Source organism: Emys orbicularis, chromosome 22 (genome assembly GCF_028017835.1).
Source record: "Emys orbicularis isolate rEmyOrb1 chromosome 22, rEmyOrb1.hap1, whole genome shotgun sequence".
Classification (NCBI taxonomy): domain Eukaryota; kingdom Metazoa; phylum Chordata; order Testudines; family Emydidae; genus Emys; species Emys orbicularis.
In genome coordinates, this window is record NC_088704.1 from 1,089,894 (window position 1) to 1,107,779 (window position 17,886).

Genomic DNA, 17,886 nt, shown 5'->3' on the forward strand with positions numbered 1-17,886 from the left:
GAATAAGTGACACACAATGGCAACAAGAGAGGAAATTCCCCATTTATTCCTCAGTCTTGCACAGAAAATCTGACATTGCTGACTGATGGACTTGCCATCAATAAAGAAGAATAAAAATTCAAAGCAGTTCTTTTGGAAAATTAGCTCATTCTTCAGTCTCTCAAAAAAGCCAAACATAGTATCTAAATAAAATACTTTCCACGGCTCATATACTTGTTTCTATTCTACCATATTTATGATTTAATCTAAGGTGCTTAAAATGCAGTTTCCAGGTCAGTAAAACAAGAGATGGAAAATCAATGAGGAATCACAACTGCAAGAGATATCCCCCAGCAATTCAGTGCAATGAAATCTTTGTTAATTTGTTTTATACTCACAGTGCAACAATATAGCGCTCTTTTCTCAATGAACAGTATTCACACCAACACCTCTCTTTGTTTAAAAACAGCCATTTAAATCTCAGGAATTTCAAAACACTACAAAAATTAATAGAAGGGGCTATTGCCAACGTACGCCACAGAAAAATCAGCCAGCATTAAAGGACATTAGAAAGAAAGCAGAAGGAAATTCCAGGCTCCTAATCTACCAACAAAGAATATCTTCAATCTATTTGAAAACCAAGAGAGCTAGGTAAGGGCATATGAGACACATGGTTTAAATCTAAGGGCTTGTCCAAAACCCTTTATTACATTCTAAGTAGTGATGCATTCAGTTACATCACCTGAGAGACACTCAAACAGCTGCAACATACAAATGAAAATGGGCAATATATGAAGGTTTGGACACAGTCCAAAACCATTCAGGAAGATTGAAAGAACCTTTGTGCTGATCAGAGAAAAGGGTGGGTAAAAAGAGTTTGCTACACCTTCCCCCAACTAGTTTTGTCCCTTCCCCAGAGAGGAATCATCTTATTCCTGGCTGATATAGACTGGCAGGGATGCACACATACAGATCCAATCAACTTAACTGAAACTAGTTTGTAGAGGATATTGTGAAACTTTCGCAATCTGCCACTAGGAAAACTAAAATCCTTTACGGTCCTCCTAGTTATCATGGAGGGCTTGTCAAGTCAAAAGCAAATTTTTTATTCTATGATTGAAGAGCAGCTACAAAGGACATCAGAATCCACAGTTAGGAAAAAGCAACAGAATGACACACAGAGTGCAAGGAAATTATTCACTTATAACCAGACCATTCAGAAGAATCTGTGCATGCTAGTCATCACCCTCTAGAAAAAGTGGTGGACTTTCTGTTGAAAAAAAAAAAGAGGTTACTAAACAACAACTGCAAAAAGAACGAGGAGTACTTGTGGCACTTTAGAGACTAACAAATTTATTTGGGCATAAGCTTAAGGTGCCACAAGTACTCCTCGTTCTTTCTGCTGATACAGACTAACACGGCTACCACTCTGAAACCTAAACAATAACTTGTTCTTCAAGTATTGTCAGCATAGATCCACACTCAAATGTGCATACACTTTCAGCACCAAAAGTAGAACCCTCTACAATGCTCTGACCATCAAGGCAGCATGCTCCCTCACAACACCAAATGTTCAGATCCGTTTAAACAGAATCCATGTCGGAGATGCTGAAGAAGAGAGGATGGAGAATGAAAATGTGCCTCTATACTGACATTCTTCACAAGAAACCACAGATATTGGCAAGTTACATCTTTTGAGTATTGCCAGTAGTGAACCCATTCTGAGATTAAACAGCAATAACAATGCGCAAAGAATGCAAGTCTGAGGTCAACTAATTAAAGACTGCAGGATCATTCACCTAAACTGAGCATTAAATCTGGAAGCCAAGTCAAGAGACTAATGCTATGTAGATACAAGAATTGTGTTCCAGGCAGCAGCTTTACATAATTCAATTATGTAGTTCTGAGACATGTTGTAGAAACAACTATGGACTTGTTGGAATGTGGTTTGAGACCCTCAGGTACTGAAATAAATGTAAAGTCATAGCAGATTTGTATATTAAGCCTAATCCATTAGGGCAATATCTGGGTAGAGTCAACCACCACCCTTGGACTTCTCACCATAACCCTCACAAAAATCTAGTCCCAAGTGTGACGGAGTAGGGAGTATTAACCTAGTAATGTTGCATGGGAGTTTTACTAGTTTACCATCTGCATTAATACTAGATGGTGGTGGAATATAAGGGTGTAACTTCACTTAGGGATGATACTTGACCGCCAGCACTAACTTGAGCCCAGGAGGGGATTGGGACCAGGTGACACCTTCTGCCCGGGAAACTGGACAAAGGCTGGAGGAGGAGCCGGGGTGTGTGGCTGGGTGAGACTGCTGGAGGGAGTTTCAATTTGGAGCTGGCTGGGGAGACGGGGGGAGGCCCAGAACCTGGGTCTGGGCTCCCCACCCCCCAAGATGGACCTGACTGAGGGGTCCTGTTTTCTACAAGCTGTTTTAGACTGTGTTCCTGTCGTCTAATAAACCTTCTGTTTTACTGTCTGGCTGAGAGTCACAGTGAATCGCAGGAAGTGTGTGGGGGTGGTGGTGCAGAGCCCTGACTCCCCCACACTCCGTGACACCAAGTCATGTTTACATGGCGAGTTACTGCACAGCAAGCCTGGCTGTGAATCTACCCTGCACCAGCATGCTACACAGTAATTCACCATGTGGACAATGATATAGTTCAGTCAAAGTCCCGGAGTGGGGCTTCACATACTACAAATGACTAAATTGCACTCCAGGACTTTCACTATGTTATGACAGCATCCACATGGTGAGTTACTGCGTGACAAGCTGGTGTGTTGTTGATTCACACCCTGGCTAGCTACACAGTAACTCATTGTGTAGACAAGCCCCTAGAGCAGGGGTGGGCAAACTTTTTGGCCTGAGGGCCACAGCTGGGTATGGACATTGTACAATGGGCCATGAATGCTCACAAAATTGGGGGTTGGGGTGCGGGAGGGGGTGAGGGCTCCGGCGGGCTCTGTGGTGGGGCCAGAAATGAGTTCAGAGTGTGGGAGGGGGCTCTGGGCTGGGGCGGGGGATTAGAGGATTGGGGTGCAGGAGGATGTTCCAGGCTAGGACCAAGGGGTTCTGAGGGTACTCCAAGCTGGGACTGAGGAGTTTGGAGGGTGGGATGGGGATGAGGGCTAGGGCACAGGGTTGGGCCGCTGGAGGAAGTCAGGGGTGCAGGCTCTGGGCGGTGCTTACCTCAAGCAGCTCCCAGAAGCAGCATGTCCCCCCCCAGCTCCTATGCGGAGATGTGGCCAAATGGCTCTGTGCACTGCCCTGTCCGCAGGCACCACCCCTGCAGCTTCTGGAAGAAGCGGCATGTCCCTCCTCTGGCTCCTACGTGGAGGTGCGGCACCGGTCAGGGGGCTCTGTGTGTTGCCCCATCCGCAGGTGCCGCCCCTGCAGCTCCCATTGCCTGCAGTTCCTGGCCAATAGGAGTTGCAGAACAAGCACTTTGGGTGGGGGCAGTGTGCGGAGCCCCCTGGCTGCCCCTACGCGTAGGAGCCAGAGGGGACATGCCAGTGCTTCCGGGAGCGTACGGAGCCACGGCACGAGCGGAACGGGGCAAGCCTCAGACCCCACTCCCTGACAGGAGCTGGAGGGCCGGATTAAAAGGTCTGATGGGCCGGACGCGTCCCGTGGGCCGTAGTTTGCTCACCCCTGCCCTAGAGGGCTTGTCCTGTCCAGATAGTAAATATGGACCCTCTTAACATCTAAGATATGGAACCTAACTTTTCCGAGAAAAAAATGTGCTGGGGGGAGGGAGGATTTATTCATTTCAACTCGTTCAAGCAGAATTTAGAAACTATTTTAGGTAAGAATGAGTGTGAACAAAAAATACATCGTCTCCTTATGAAACAATGTATAAGAAGGGTCAGCCATCAAAGCCTGCAGATTACTGACTCTCCTTGCTGAGATTACAGTAATTCATAAACTTTTGTATTGGTGACAACTTTCAGACAGCAAGCTTTTGAGTGCAATCCCCATTATAAATTAAAAACATATTTTTTTATATTTAACTCTATTATAAATGGTAAATTTATAACCGTACTGTTTAAAATGAATTTACCTTTTCTCACCACTTTTAAATTAAGACTAAAACACATTTTCATTGAATAATTATTATAAGCAGAAAAGTTTGTTTTTTTTAAAATATACTGTTTAATACTGGGGGAAAGGGGCGTGAAGAAGCTTTGCCAATATTACTTTTCACAGCAGACTTAGTGGCCGATTGCCACCCTTACTTCTGCGTTGCTACTGGCGTTGGCACTACCTTCAGAGCTGGATGCAGAAGTAAGGGTGGCAATGTGGCGCTAAGTCTTTTGTGAAAAGTGATGTTTGTATGTTTGTTAATATTATTTTTCACAGCAGACTTATTAGCACAAACTTCACAGCAGACTTGATAGCTAACTAGGAGGCTGTGAAAAGTGGTATTTGTATATTTGTTAATATCACTTTTCACAGCCTCCTAGCTCTGAAGGCAGCACATTTAAAATTTAGCATTTTAAACAAGAGGCCCCACAAGGCCCACCCCGAGTGCCACCCCTGCCTGTGTCTCCGACTGCTAAATTATAAATTACTGGGGGGGTTTGCCAAACTCAGTTTAATGCAGCTCTTCAGCTGCTGAATCCCTCTAATGTTGTCTCAGTCCCACCTTTTTAGTCTCAAGACAACAAACATGTGCGCACGATACTACAATCCCCAGAATCCAATTTAATTAAAGTGATGATAATACAAATATATATTTTGTTTAGGAACAAAGATCGCTGCATTATATGTTTACAATACTTTTTGAAGTAAATACACTACATTGCAACGGAAAGGTGTAATTTTCTAAAACGCTAGATTTAAATTATATAAGTTATAGCAGTTGCTCTCTGCATGTACTCATGACCCCCACATAATAACCTTGCACCCCCTGAGCAGTCACAACCCCCAGTTTGAGAACACCTGTGCTAGGAGTAATGCAGTCTTTACAAGTCTTTTGAATGTTTGGTGACTATGAAGGACTAAATTAAAATCCCATTGAATCATGCAATGGTGAAAACCTGTCAATCAGGCCTTTCAGAAATCCTTTCCCCCTCCCTTTAAGCTTTTAATCCTCAAAAATCATCTCTGAAAGCTTTATGGTTCAGGAGCAATCAGCATTATGTACAATCAGAGAGTTCTTTCAGAGTACCATTACCTGTCATTTACCCGGAACAAGCTCGGGACATGCTTATAAAGAAAAAACGGTTACTCACCTTTGTAACTGTTGTTCTTCGAGATGTGTTGCTCATATCCATTCCAATTAGGTGTGTGCGCGCTGCGTGCACGATCGTCGGAGAATTTTCTACCCTAGCAACACCCGGTGGGACGGCTGGGGAGCCCCCTGGAGTGACGCCTTCATGGCTCTGGATATATACCCCAGCCGACACAGCGCCCCCTCAGTTCCTTCTTGCCGGCTACTCCGACAGTGGGGAAGGGGGGCAGGCTTGGAATGGATATGAGCAATACATCTCGAAGACCAACAGTTACAAAGGTAACCCTTTTTTCTTCTTCGAGTGCTTGCTTTGGGGGGAGGGATAGCTCAGTGGTTTGAGCATTGGCCTGCTAAACCCAGGGTTGTGAGTTCAATCCTTGAGGAGGCCACTTAGGGATCTGGGGCAAAATCAGTACTTGGTCCTGCTAGTGAAGACAGGGGGCTGGACTCGATGACCTTTCAAGGTCCCTTCCAGTTCTAGGAGATGGGACATTTAAAAAAAAAAAAAAAAAAAAAAAAGGTGACTACCAAGGCTTACCTAGGCGGTGGGGTCGCAGTGAGACATCGCTGTGTGCAGAACCGCTGATCCAAATGCAGCATCGTCTCTAGACTGCTGTACAAGCGCATAGTGAGCGGCAAAGGTGTGAACCGATGACCAAACTGCCGCTCTACAAATGTCATGGATCGGGACGTGAGCCAGGAAGGCAGTCGAGGAGGCTTGGGCCCTCGTCAAATGGGCGGTGAGGCGCGGCGTCGGGGCACCGGCCAAGTCGTAGCAAGCACGAATACAGGACGTCATCCAAGAGGAGATACGTTGCGAGGAGACCGGTAGGCCTTTCATCCGGTCAGCCACTGCAACGAAGAGTTGCGTCGTTTTCCTAAACGGCTTTGTACGCTCGATATAGAAAGCAAGGGCCCTGCGTACGTCCAAGGAGTGCATACGCTGGTCTTGACACATAGCGTGCGGCTTAGGATGGAAGACCGGGAGAAATATATCCTGGTTCACATGAAAAGCTGATACCACCTTGGGAAGGAAGGCAGGGTGGGGGCGAAGCTGCACCTTGTCTTTATGGAAGACTGTATACGGAGGGGTGACAGAATCGGCCGTGGTCCTGAGAGATTAGGTCCGGGTACAATGGAAGCGTGATCGGAGTCTGTACCGACAGCTCCAGGAGCGTGGTGTACCAGTGCTGTCTTGGAAAAGCCGGCGCGACTAGAATCATACGTGTCTTGTCTCTGCGTAGCTTGAGCAGGACCTTGTGGACCAGCGGAAATGGAGGGAAAGCGTAGAACAGCTGGTCCTTCCACGGTAGCAGGAAAGCGTCCGACAGGGAGCCCGGAGATCGCCCCTGGAGGGAGCAGAACACATGGCACTTCCTGTTGGCGCGTGAGGCGAATAGGTCGAGCTGGGGAAATCCCCACCTCTAGAAGATGGAGTGGATGATATCTGGGTGAATCGACCACTCGTGCGTTTGGAAGGACCTGCTGAGACGGTCCGCTAGAGTGTTCTGGACTCCAGGGAGGAACGATGCCATAAGATGTATCGAGTGGGCAATGCAAAATTCCCACAGGCGAATGGCCTCCTGGCATAGGAGAGACAATCGGGCTCCCCCTTGCTTGTTGATGTAGAACATGGCCGTGGTGTTGTCTGTGAGGACTGCCACGCAACGGCCATGTAGGAGACCATGAAACGCCTGACAGGCTAGGCGCACTGCCATCAGCTCTCGAACATTGATGTGCAGAGCTAGTTCGGATGCGGTCCACAGGCCCTGTGTTTGATGCTCCCCGAGGTGAGCGCCCCAGCCGAGAGATGATGAGTCCGTGACCAGGTACAGGGAGGGTTGTGGGGTGTGAAACGGCACTCCTTCGCATACCGACTTGTGGTTCAGCCACCAGTTGAGAGATCAAGACCGAATTCGGAACCGTGACCACCATGTTCAGGCTGTCCCGACAAGGACGGTACACCGATGACACCCAGGCCTGAAGAGGGCGGAGCCGAAGTCTGGCATGCCTGGTTACGTAAGTGCAAGAAGCCATGTGTCCCAACAGGCCGAGGCACTTCCTTATCATGGAAGTCGGGAAGTCCTGGAGGCTGCGGATGATGTTTGCGATGGTCTGAAACCGAGTGTCTGGCAGAAGAGCGCGGGCGAGTCTGGAGTCCAAGACTCCCCCGATAAACTCTATTCTCTGGGTTGGCTCCGGAGTAGACTTTTCTTTGTTGAGAAAGATGCCCAACTTGTGGAATGTTTGTAGTGTGGTTTGGACGTGGGATTGAACCTGCTCCCTGGTGTGGCCACGCACCAGCCAGTCGTCTAGATACGGAAACACCTGTATCCTTTGTCGACGAAGGTATGCCGCCACGACGGCCATACATTTGGTGAACACTCTCGGAGCCGTGGACAAGCCGAAGGGAAGGACGGCAAATTGGTAGTGTACATTGTTTACTAAAAATCGAAGGAAGCGCCTGTGCGGAGGGTAGATTGCTATATGAAAATATGCGTCCTTCTTGTCGAGGGCGGCGTACCAGTCTCCAGGATCCAGGGAAGGGATAATGGTCCCCAACGAGACCATGTGGAACTTCAACTTTACTATGAATTTGTTGAGTCCGCATAAATCCAAAATGGGTCAAAGACCCCCTTTTGACTTGGGGATCAGGAAGTAGCGGGAGTAAAACCCCCTGCCCCTTAACTCTGATGGAACCTCCTCTATAGCCCCCATAGAAAGGAGCGTGAAAACCTCCTGTGTAAGGAGATGCTCGTGAGAAGGGTCCCTGAAGAGGGACGGAGAGGGAGGGTGGGGGGGGGGGGCAAAGAAAACTGAAGAGCGTATCCCCTTTCCACCGTGCGAAGAACCCAACGGTCCGAGGTTATAAGGGACCAAGCACAGTGGAAATGGGAGAGGCGATCCCGAAATAAAGGGAATGGATCCTGGGTGGTGGCTAGTACGCCGTCCTCGAGCGCACCTTCAAAAATTTTGTCTAGGCCCTCAAGGTGGTCTAGGAGGGCCTTGGTTCTGACCGGGTTGGGGGCCGGTCGACCTCCTTCTACCCCCTCGTCCACGCCTTCTGGGGAAGTCCTGTCTTGGACGAGGAGGAGGAGGGTAGAACCTCTGGGGCTGAGGCCTAAATGGCCTGCGCTGGGGTCCTGGGACATGCATCCCCAGGGAGCGCATGATGGTTCTGGAGCCTTTTAGGCTCTGCAACCGAGAGTCCGTCTTGTCCGAGAACAGTCCCTGACCATCAAATGGCAGATCCTGTAGGGTCTGCTGCAGTTCTGGTGGCAAACCAGACACCTGGAGCCAGGAAATGCATCTCATGGCTATACCGGAAGCCAGTGTTCTAGCCACAGAGTCCGCTATGTCTAGCGAGGCCTGTAAGGAGGTCCTAGCCACCTTTTTACCTTCCTCTACTAGGGCCCCAAACTCCTCTCTCGAGTCCTGGGGGACCAACTCCTTAAATTTACCCATGCAGTTCCATGAGTTGTAATCGTAGCGGCTCAAGAGTGCCTGTTGGTTTGCGGCTCTGAGCTGCAGACCCCCCGCTGAGTAAATCTTACGTCCAAACAAATCGAACCGCTTGGCGTCCTTCGATTTGGGCGCTGCCGCCTGTTGACCATAGCGCTCCCTTGCGTTCACTGAGGAGACCACTAGTGAACACGGCTGAGGGTGGGTATAAAGATACTCATGGTCTTTAGAGGGGACAAAGTATTTTCTCTCTGCCCCTCTGGCAGTGGATGGGATGGAGGCAGGGGTTTGCAATATAGTGTTGGCGTTAGCTTGGATCGTACGGATGATGGGCAACGCCACCCGGGATGGGGCATCAGCTGAGAGGATGCTCACCACCGGGTCCTCTACTTCCACTATCTCCTCTGTCTGTAGATCCATGTTCTGTGCCACCCTACGTAACAGGTCTTGGTGGGCACGGAGGTCTATCGGGGGTGGGCCCGAGGTTGTCGTGCCCGCCACCGCCTCATCTGGGGAAGACGAGGAGGATGCCTCAGGGGGTAAAGGATCCAGAGGTGGGTCTGGGTCCGAGGGTCCCTGATGTCCAGGATCCCCTGTACTGGGGTCTGGGGCCTGCGTGGGCGTTGGCACAGGAGCCTCCATACCCCCTGGGGGAGGACGGGTAATGGTGGCCTCCGGTACCCTGGGCTCCGAGTGTGCCGAGCGAGAGGCCGCTAGTGGAGCCCCTTGTGCCTGGTGATATGCCCATGGGGTCCAGAAAGACCAATGAGCAGGGTCCTGTCTAGGGTCCTCAGCCCCATCCTGCCAATGGCTCAGGTCGTCCGCTGCCTGACCCTGAGCAGGATAGGCTGAGCGGGAGGCACCTTCAGAAGAGCGAGATGCAGATCTTGAGGGCCAGGGTGGTGCCGAGCGTGATTGCGCTGGCTCCTCCTGGAACGGTGCCGAGCAGTGCTGGTCCACGGGACAGCAGTCTCTGCGCGGTGCCGGTGAGCGGAACCGGGAGCGAGAACAGTGCCGATGGCCATGCTGGTACCGGACCCGGATCTGGATCGCGAAGAAGACCGTCTGTAGAATCGGTGCTGGGAGCGGCGCTCGTACCGGTGCCAGGAACTGTGTCGGGACTCTGAGCGGTACCGATGCTCGGGTCGGTGCCGAGAGGTCGACCAGTGCCGGGAGGAAGAGCTGGGCCGCGAGTACGACCGGCACCGTGATGAAGACCGGTGCCGGGACTGCAAGCGGTGTCGGGACCTGCTCCGAGACCGGGAGCGGTGCCGCGAGTCCACGCTCGGAGATGGAGGGCGTAGCAGGGCAGGCTTGCCCCTGGATTGCACCATGTGGAGCGGATGCGGTGCCGCGGTCTGAGATGGTGCCGGTTCCATGAGGGCAATGAGGTCTCTCGCCGTCGCAAACGTCTCCGGCGTAGACGGGAGACATGGCTCAACCACGGAACGGGGCGGGGAGCCAGTCCGTACCGGACTCAACAGCCCTGCTACCGGTGCCGGAGTCAATGGTGTCGATGACGGCGCCTGTAACCTCGGACGTTCCGATGCCGGACGCGACTCCGCAGTCAGTGCGGGGGGCGCCAGTGCCTGCTGTTGCGTGGCAGTCTCCTGTGTTTTACGGGGTCTCTTGTGACCCGGAGACAGGGAACGGCGCCGAGGGGCTTGCGGCGGACGCGGTGCCGATGGAGGACGGTGCCGTGGGGTCTTATCCGCGTCTCCTCGCGGTACAGTACCCGAGGCCGACGCCGGGGCGCTGCGCACCGAGGCATTCGGTGCTGGAGCTTGGTGTGCCGAAGGAGGGTCTGGGCTAAGTGCCGCCTCCATAAGGAGCTGTTTGAGACTAAAGTCCCGCTCCTTTTTGGTCCTGGGCCGAAAAGCCTTGCAGATCCTTGCAGATCCTGCACTTATCAGTCTGGTGAGACTCCCCTAGACACTTTAGACAAGAGTCGTGGGGGTCTCCCGTTGGCATAGGCTTAGCACAGGTCGCGCACGGTTTAAAGCCAGGAGCCTTGGGCATGAGCCCGGCTGCACGCCGGGGGGAAAGGGGGAGATGAAAACCCCCTTACCCCTGCTAACTACTTATAACTACTCTATAACAGCTATTAAACTACTAAACTATACTAAATCTATAACTATCTACAACAATAACTAACAAGGAAAGCTAGGGAGAGTGGAGGACAGCTATGCCGCGCTCCACAGTTCCAACGACCGTCACGGGCGGTAAGAAGGAACTGAGGGGGCGCTGGGTCGGCTGGGGTATATATCCAGCGCCATGAAGGCGCCACTCTAGGGGGCTCCCCAGCCGACCCACCGGGTGTTGCTAGGGTAGAAAATTCTCCGACGATCGTGCACGCAGCGCGCGCACACCTAATTGGAATCGATATGAGCAAGCACTCGAAGAACTATGCTGTCTTCTAATTGAGCAACAGGAAAGGAGCTACTTACGGTAAGGGCAGAAAAAGGGAGGAAGTGGCAGAGGGCCTAATCCATAACTTAGCCTTGGACATGCTGTAGACAGTCTGCAACCTTTCCATGAAAGTCTCATTAATAATACTAATCCTATGCCCTTCTGTAGCAAAAGCCTGAAAAGCATTTAGAATTATAAAAGAAACCTCTCATCTCCCGTAGGAGGTAAGTCAGTATTATGTTATTACACATTTTACAGAAGGAGAAACTACGGCATAGAGGTGAAGTGTGGGCCCTAGGGTCATGTGGTGAGTCCATGGCAAAGTTGAGACTGAAGCACAAGTCCTAACCTGTGTTCCCTCTAAGCCGGGTGGCCGCTCAAGAATCAATCAAGTGCCGCGCACTTGATTAGCAAAGATGTGCACATCAGGTGACGTGTTCAGGTGCCCCTCCTCCTGCTGCTCTGGAGCCAAGTTGCTCCTGCCCTCTGCCTTGGAGGCCCCTGGCCAGCTGCTCCCAGGACCCTCCTGCTTGCTGTGCAAAGTGGAGGGGGGGAGGGAGAAGTGTCCCCCTCCCCCCACCTCCACCCTGTCCATGTACCCCATCTCCGCAGAGCAGGGAAGGGGGGACAGGGCTCAGGAGCAGGACGGAGCTTCTGGCAGCTGCTGCGGACTGAACAACGAGCCTTCTGGTGAGTGCCACTGTGCTTAAAGAGACAGCACATTGTCTCTCATAGACTTCCCCAGCAGCCAACACACACACAACTCTGTCTCTCTCACATATACACACTTGTCTCTGTCTCTCTCTCTCTCTCTCTCACACACACACACGAGTCTTTTTCACACTCACCTCCCAAAACCTACTTGTATTATTGTTGTTGTTGTTACTTCTTGGTACTTCCTGCAATGCACATATATTCTCTGTAATTTTATTCTTTCAATGTGCTGTTATTTTAGTTTCTTGCCTGATCTATGCATTTCATAATTTTATTTCTCTCTTATGCTTAAATTTAATTCTTTGAGTAGTGAGTTCTAAAATGCCTAACCTGTCCTGGCTGGAATAATTATCCCTATGTAACTTTTAAAAAATATATAATATATCTAGTTTTTTGGTTTCTACTGGTGGCACGCATCTGCACATTACCTCGATATTGGTAAACGTAACAAAATTCATTCCTCATGTGGATGGAAAAAATTAGAGGGAACATTGGTCTTAATGTCCACTCTTCTGCTCTAACTCACTTAACAATACTCCTTCCAGAGTGAAGGAGAGAACCCAAGATTCCAGACACCCAGTCCCCTCTTCTAATTGCCAAACACTTCTTCCATACCACAGTACAGAATGACCAAAATTGCCACCCGCAGGTCTGTCATTGAATGACCAGACAGGTTAAAGTGTTCTCCTACTGGATTTTGAATGTTATGATTCCTGATGTCAGATTTGTGTCCATTAATTCTTTTGCGTAGAGACTGTCCGGTTTGGCCAATGTACATGGCAGAGGGGCATTGCTGGCACATGATGGCATATATCACATTGGTAGATGTGCAGGTGAACGAGCCCCTGATGGCATGGTTGATGTGATTAGGTCCTATGATGATGTCGCTTGAATAGATATGTGGGCAGAGTTGGCATCGGGCTTTGTTGCAAGGATAGGTTCCTGGGTCAGTGTTTTTGTTCAGTGATGTGTGGTTGCTGGTGAGTATTTGCTTCAGGTTGGGGGGTTGTCTGTAAGCGAGGACAGGTCTGTCTCCCAAGACCTGTGAGAGTGAGGGATCATCTTTCAGGATAGGTTGTAGATCTTTGATGATGCGCTGGAGAGGTTTTAGTTGGGGACTGAAGGTGACAGCTAGTGGTGTTCTGTTATTTTCTTTGTTGGGCCTGTCTTGTAGGAGGTGACTTCTGGGTACTCGTCTGGCTCTGTCAATCTGTTTTTTCACTTCAGCAGGTGGGTATTGTAGTTTTAAGAATACTTGATAGAGATCTTGTAGGTGCTTGTCTCTGTCTGAGGGATTGGACAGTAGGAGAACACTTTAACCTGTCTGGTCATTCAATGACAGACCTGCGGGTGGCAACGAGAAACTGCTGAGCTTGAATTGATACGCAAATTAGATACGATCAACTTAGGCTTAAATAGAGACTGGGAATGGCTGAGCCATTACAAACATTGAATCTATCTCCCCATGTAAGTACTCTCACACTTCTTATCAAACTGTCTGTACTGGGCTATCTTGATTATCCCTTCAAAAGTTTTTTTTCCTCTTACTTAATTGGCCTCTCAGAGTTGGTAAGACAACTCCCACCTTTTCATGCTCTCTGTATGTGTATATATATCTCCTCAATATATGTTCCATTCTATGTATCTGAAGAAGTGGGCTGTAGCCCACGAAAGCTTATGCTCTAATAAATTTGTTAGTCTCTAAGGTGCCACAAGTACTCCTGTTCTTTTTTCAATTGTTCAGTAGCAGTCCACATTTTTCTTACCAAAAAGACCACTATGGAAGTAAATTCTGGGATGATCAGTCCAGATTTAGAAGTGGAAGTTACTTACCTGTAACTGGAGGTTCTTCGAGATATGTGGTCCCTATCTGTATTCTACTGAGGGTTATATGCATGCACCATACATACAGAGCTGGAGCTTTTGAAAACAGTACTGTCCTTTGGTGCATGCATGCGCTGTTGCTGCGCCTCATGGTTTAGAATGAGATGATAAAGGGCAAAGTAGAACGACCGCACCCTCAGTTCCTTCTCCACCGCAAATCGAAAAGATCCGCTGCAGAGGGGAAGGAGGACAGGATAGGGACCACACATCTCGAAGAACTTCCAGTTACAGGTAAGTAACCTCCTCGAGTGACGGTCCCTATTGTATTGCACTGAGGGTGATTCACAAGCAATACCTAGTTAGGAAGAGGCTGCGAGGAACCGTGGAATGGAGAACAGCCATGCCGTATGAGGCATCCATTGCATAGTTTTGCACCAGGGACTAATGTCAAGAAAAAGGATGCATTCAAACTTCACGTGGCCACCCTATATATGTCCATGAGCGGCATGTCGTGAAGTGTGGCCGTAGTCAAGGCTTGCACTCACCTGGAGTGGGCCCGTGCCCCAATGGGTGAAGACTATCCTGATAATTGATAGCAGAGTGTAATGCACCCTGAAACCCATTTTGAAATCCGCTGAATGGAGATGGCTTGCCTCTTAATCCTTTCCACTATAGCGATAAACAATCTAGGGGACTTCCTGAACAGCTTCATCCTTTGCAGTTAAAAGGCCAGGGCCCTACGGACATCGAGGGAGTGAAGGTGTGGTTCCTCCGCTGAGGCATGTGGCTTTGGAAAAAAGGCAGGTAAGTGTATGGGTTGGTTGAGGTGAAAGCGGGAAACAACTTTCGGCAGAAACATGGGATGCAAGCATAGGAAAACTTTGTCCTTAAGGAACATGGTGAGGGGGCGGAGGGGTTTGCCATCATGGCCCCCAGTTTGCCTATCCTTTTTGCAAAAGTAATAGCTACAGTAAAACCTCAGAGTTACGAACATCAGAGTTACAACTCACTAGTCAACCACACACCTCATTTGAAATCGGAATTACACAATCAGGCAATAGCAGAGACCAACAAAAAAAAAAAAAAAAAAAAAAAAGGAAATACAGTACAGTACTGTGTTAAACGTAAACTACTAAAAAAAAAAAAAGGGAAAGCAGGATTTTTCTTCTGCATAATAAAATTTCAAAGCTGTATTAAGTCAATGTTCAGAGGCAAACTTTTGAAAGAACATTTTATTCAGAGTTAACAACATTTCAGAGTTACGAACAACCTCCATTCCTGAGGTGTTCGTAACTCTGAGGTTCTACTGTACCAGGAAGGCGACCTTCATGGAGAGGAGACACAGGGAACAAGAGGCCAGAGGTTTGAAAGGCAATTTTATCAATGTTGCTAGGTCTTGAGGTCTCATTGGGGAGCGATGGGTTGAACAGGAGGATACATTCATTATCAGGTCCTTCCAGAACCTGGCAGTCAAGGGGGGAGCAAAGACAGAGTGCCCGTCCACAGAGGGGTGGAACGCGCTAATAGCCACTACACGCACCTTGATGGAACTGAGACCGAGTCCCAACACTCTCAGGGACAGGAGATGGTCCAAGAGTAGAGGAAAAGACCCTTCTGGCTCTGTGGATGAGGGGAAAGCAGCGGATGTGTTATTCCTTGACTTTAGCAAAGCTTTTGATACGGTCTCCCACAGTATTCTTGCCGGCAAGTTAAAGAAGTACGGGCTGGATGAATGGACTATAAGGTGGATAGAAAGCTGGCTAGATCGTCGGGCTCAACGGGTAGTGATCAATGGCTCCATGTCTAGTTGGCAGCCGGTATCAAGCGGAGTGCCCCAAGGGTCGGTCCTGGGGCCGGTTTTGTTCAATATCTTCATTAATGATCTGGAGGATGGTGTGGACTGCACTCTCAGCAAGTTTGCAGATGACACTAAACTGGGAGGAGTGGTAGATACGGTGAAGGGTAGGAATAGGATACAGAGGGACCTAGACAAATTAGAGGAGTGGGCCAAAAGAAACCTGATGAGGTTCAACAAGGACAAGTGCAGAGTCCTGCACTTAGGACGGAAGAATCCCATGCACTGCTACAGACTAGGGACTGAATAGCTAGGCAGCAGTTCTGCAGAAAAGGACCTAGGGGTTACAGTGTACCAGAAGCTGGGTATGAGTCGACAGTGTGCCCTTGTTGCCAAGAAGGCTAACGGCATTTTGGGTTGTATAAATAGGGGCATTGCCAGCAGATCGAGGGACGCGATTGTTCCTCTCTATTCGACATTGGTGAGGCCTCATCTGGAGTACTATGTCCAGTTTTGGGCCCCACACTACAAGAAGGATGTGGAAAAATTGGAAGGAGTCCAGCAGAGAGCAACAAAAATTATTAGGAGGCTGGAACACATGACTTATGAGGAGAGGCTGAGGGAACTGGGATTGTTTAGTCTGCAGAAGAGAAGAATGAGGATGGATTTGATAGCTGCTTTCAATTACCTGAAAGGGGGTTCCAAAGAGGATGGATCTAGACTGTTCTCAGTGATACCAGATGACAGAACAAGGAGCAATGGTCTCAAGTTGCAATGGGGGAGGTTTAGGTTGGATATTAGGAAAAACTTTTTCACTAGGAGGGTGGTGAAGCACTGGAATGGGTTACCTACGGAGGTGGTGGAATCTCCTTCCTTAGAGGCTTTTAAGGTCAGGCCTGACAAAGCCCTGGCTGGGATGATTTAGTTTGGGGTTGGTCCTGCTTTGAGCAGGGGGTTGGACTAGATGACCTCCTAAGGTCCCTTCCAACCCTGATATTCTATGATTCTATGATTCTTTCCATTTGGTTTTAAATTTCTTGTTTTTAACCTATTTTTTAAGTCTCAAAAGTTTCCTCATTTTTCTGTATTACAGACAATCTCAAAATCTCTATATATCTGTAGCAATGCCAGTTAATTTTTCAGACTAGATCAAACTGGATAAAATCTGATGGGAAAAAACACAACACATATATTTTCTTTATACACAATTTTGTGTATTGTATGTACATGGTGCAGTGAGAGTTATAAAGGGAAGTACAACCCCAAGTACATGTCCCACCCCCACCCCAATTAAAAAAAATTCTTGCTACTGTAGGCAGGCCTTCTTGCCATGTAGTATCTAAGAGCTTCACTGATGCTCAAGTAAATAGTTTTAAAGTGCTTAAGGCACATCCCGCTTGCAGCCTTCCCCAGCCGCAGTACAGTAGGATGGATCAGCCTCCTAACCAAAATCTATTGTTTAAATGCACTGTGGATCGAGTAGCTAATCCCTTATAATCTCTTTTCTACATGATTCCCTTCACTGTAGGAATATCCTTTTAAAGGACACCAAAGCAAATCACAGCACCATTGATGGGTGTGCAATTTCCCAGGTGCCCACCAATGATCCCTTACTGCAGAGAGGCAGGCAAACAGACACATAAATAAGCATATGAAAGCAATGGCAGAGTCAAGCCTTATTTCATTAACTTTGATTCACATTTCCATAGGAGAGCTGGATTTTCTGTTAGACGCTCCAAAGTATACTGGGAGTATTTGCTTTACCTCTAGTCACAGTGTGTACGTGTAAAAACAGCACACTCTAAAATGCAGATCTTTTTGTTTTCAATGAGAAAAAAAGATCATTCCATGGAGGCAGCACTCCCCAAACCATTATCCCCACAGTGACAGAAGGGACAATATGGCCCTTAGTTGCAAATATGAAGGGTGAGGTGCAGCAATACTAGTGTGTTGCCTTTTCACCTATGGAAATGTGGGCTCTAATTCTGATATGCATTACAAGTGGGGGGGGGGGAGGGGGGAAAGAGTTTAGTGTTCACAGTCTAGCCCAGGAGTGGGCAAACTTTTTGGCCCGAGGGCCACATCTGGGTATGGATATTGTATGGCAGGCCATAAAAGATCACAAAATTGAGAGCTGGGGTGCGGGAGGGGGTGAGGGCTCCGGCTGGGGGTGCAAGCTCTGTGGTTGGTCCAGAAATGAGGAGTTCAGTGTACCGGAAGGGGCGCCGAGTTGGGGGGGGGGGAGGTGAGGTGAGGGCTCTGGCTGGGGTGAAGGCTCTGGGATGGAGCTGAGGATGAGGGTTTGGGGTGCAGGAGAGTGCTCTGGGCTGGGACCAAGGGGTTTGGATGGCAGGAGAGGGATCAGGGCTTGGGCAGGGGGTTGGGGCATGGGAGTCAGGGATGCAGGCTCCAGGCGGTGCTTACCTCAAGCAACTCCCAGAAGCAGTGGCATGTCCC

General features: G+C 49.0%; 1 protein-coding gene across 3 annotated transcripts in view; it reads right to left on the reverse strand.

Moving 5' to 3' along the window:
• EIF4G3 (eukaryotic translation initiation factor 4 gamma 3) overlaps positions 1–17,886 on the reverse strand; it is a 437,959-nt gene that overhangs the window by 321,942 nt on the left and 98,131 nt on the right. The window lies entirely within an intron of this gene.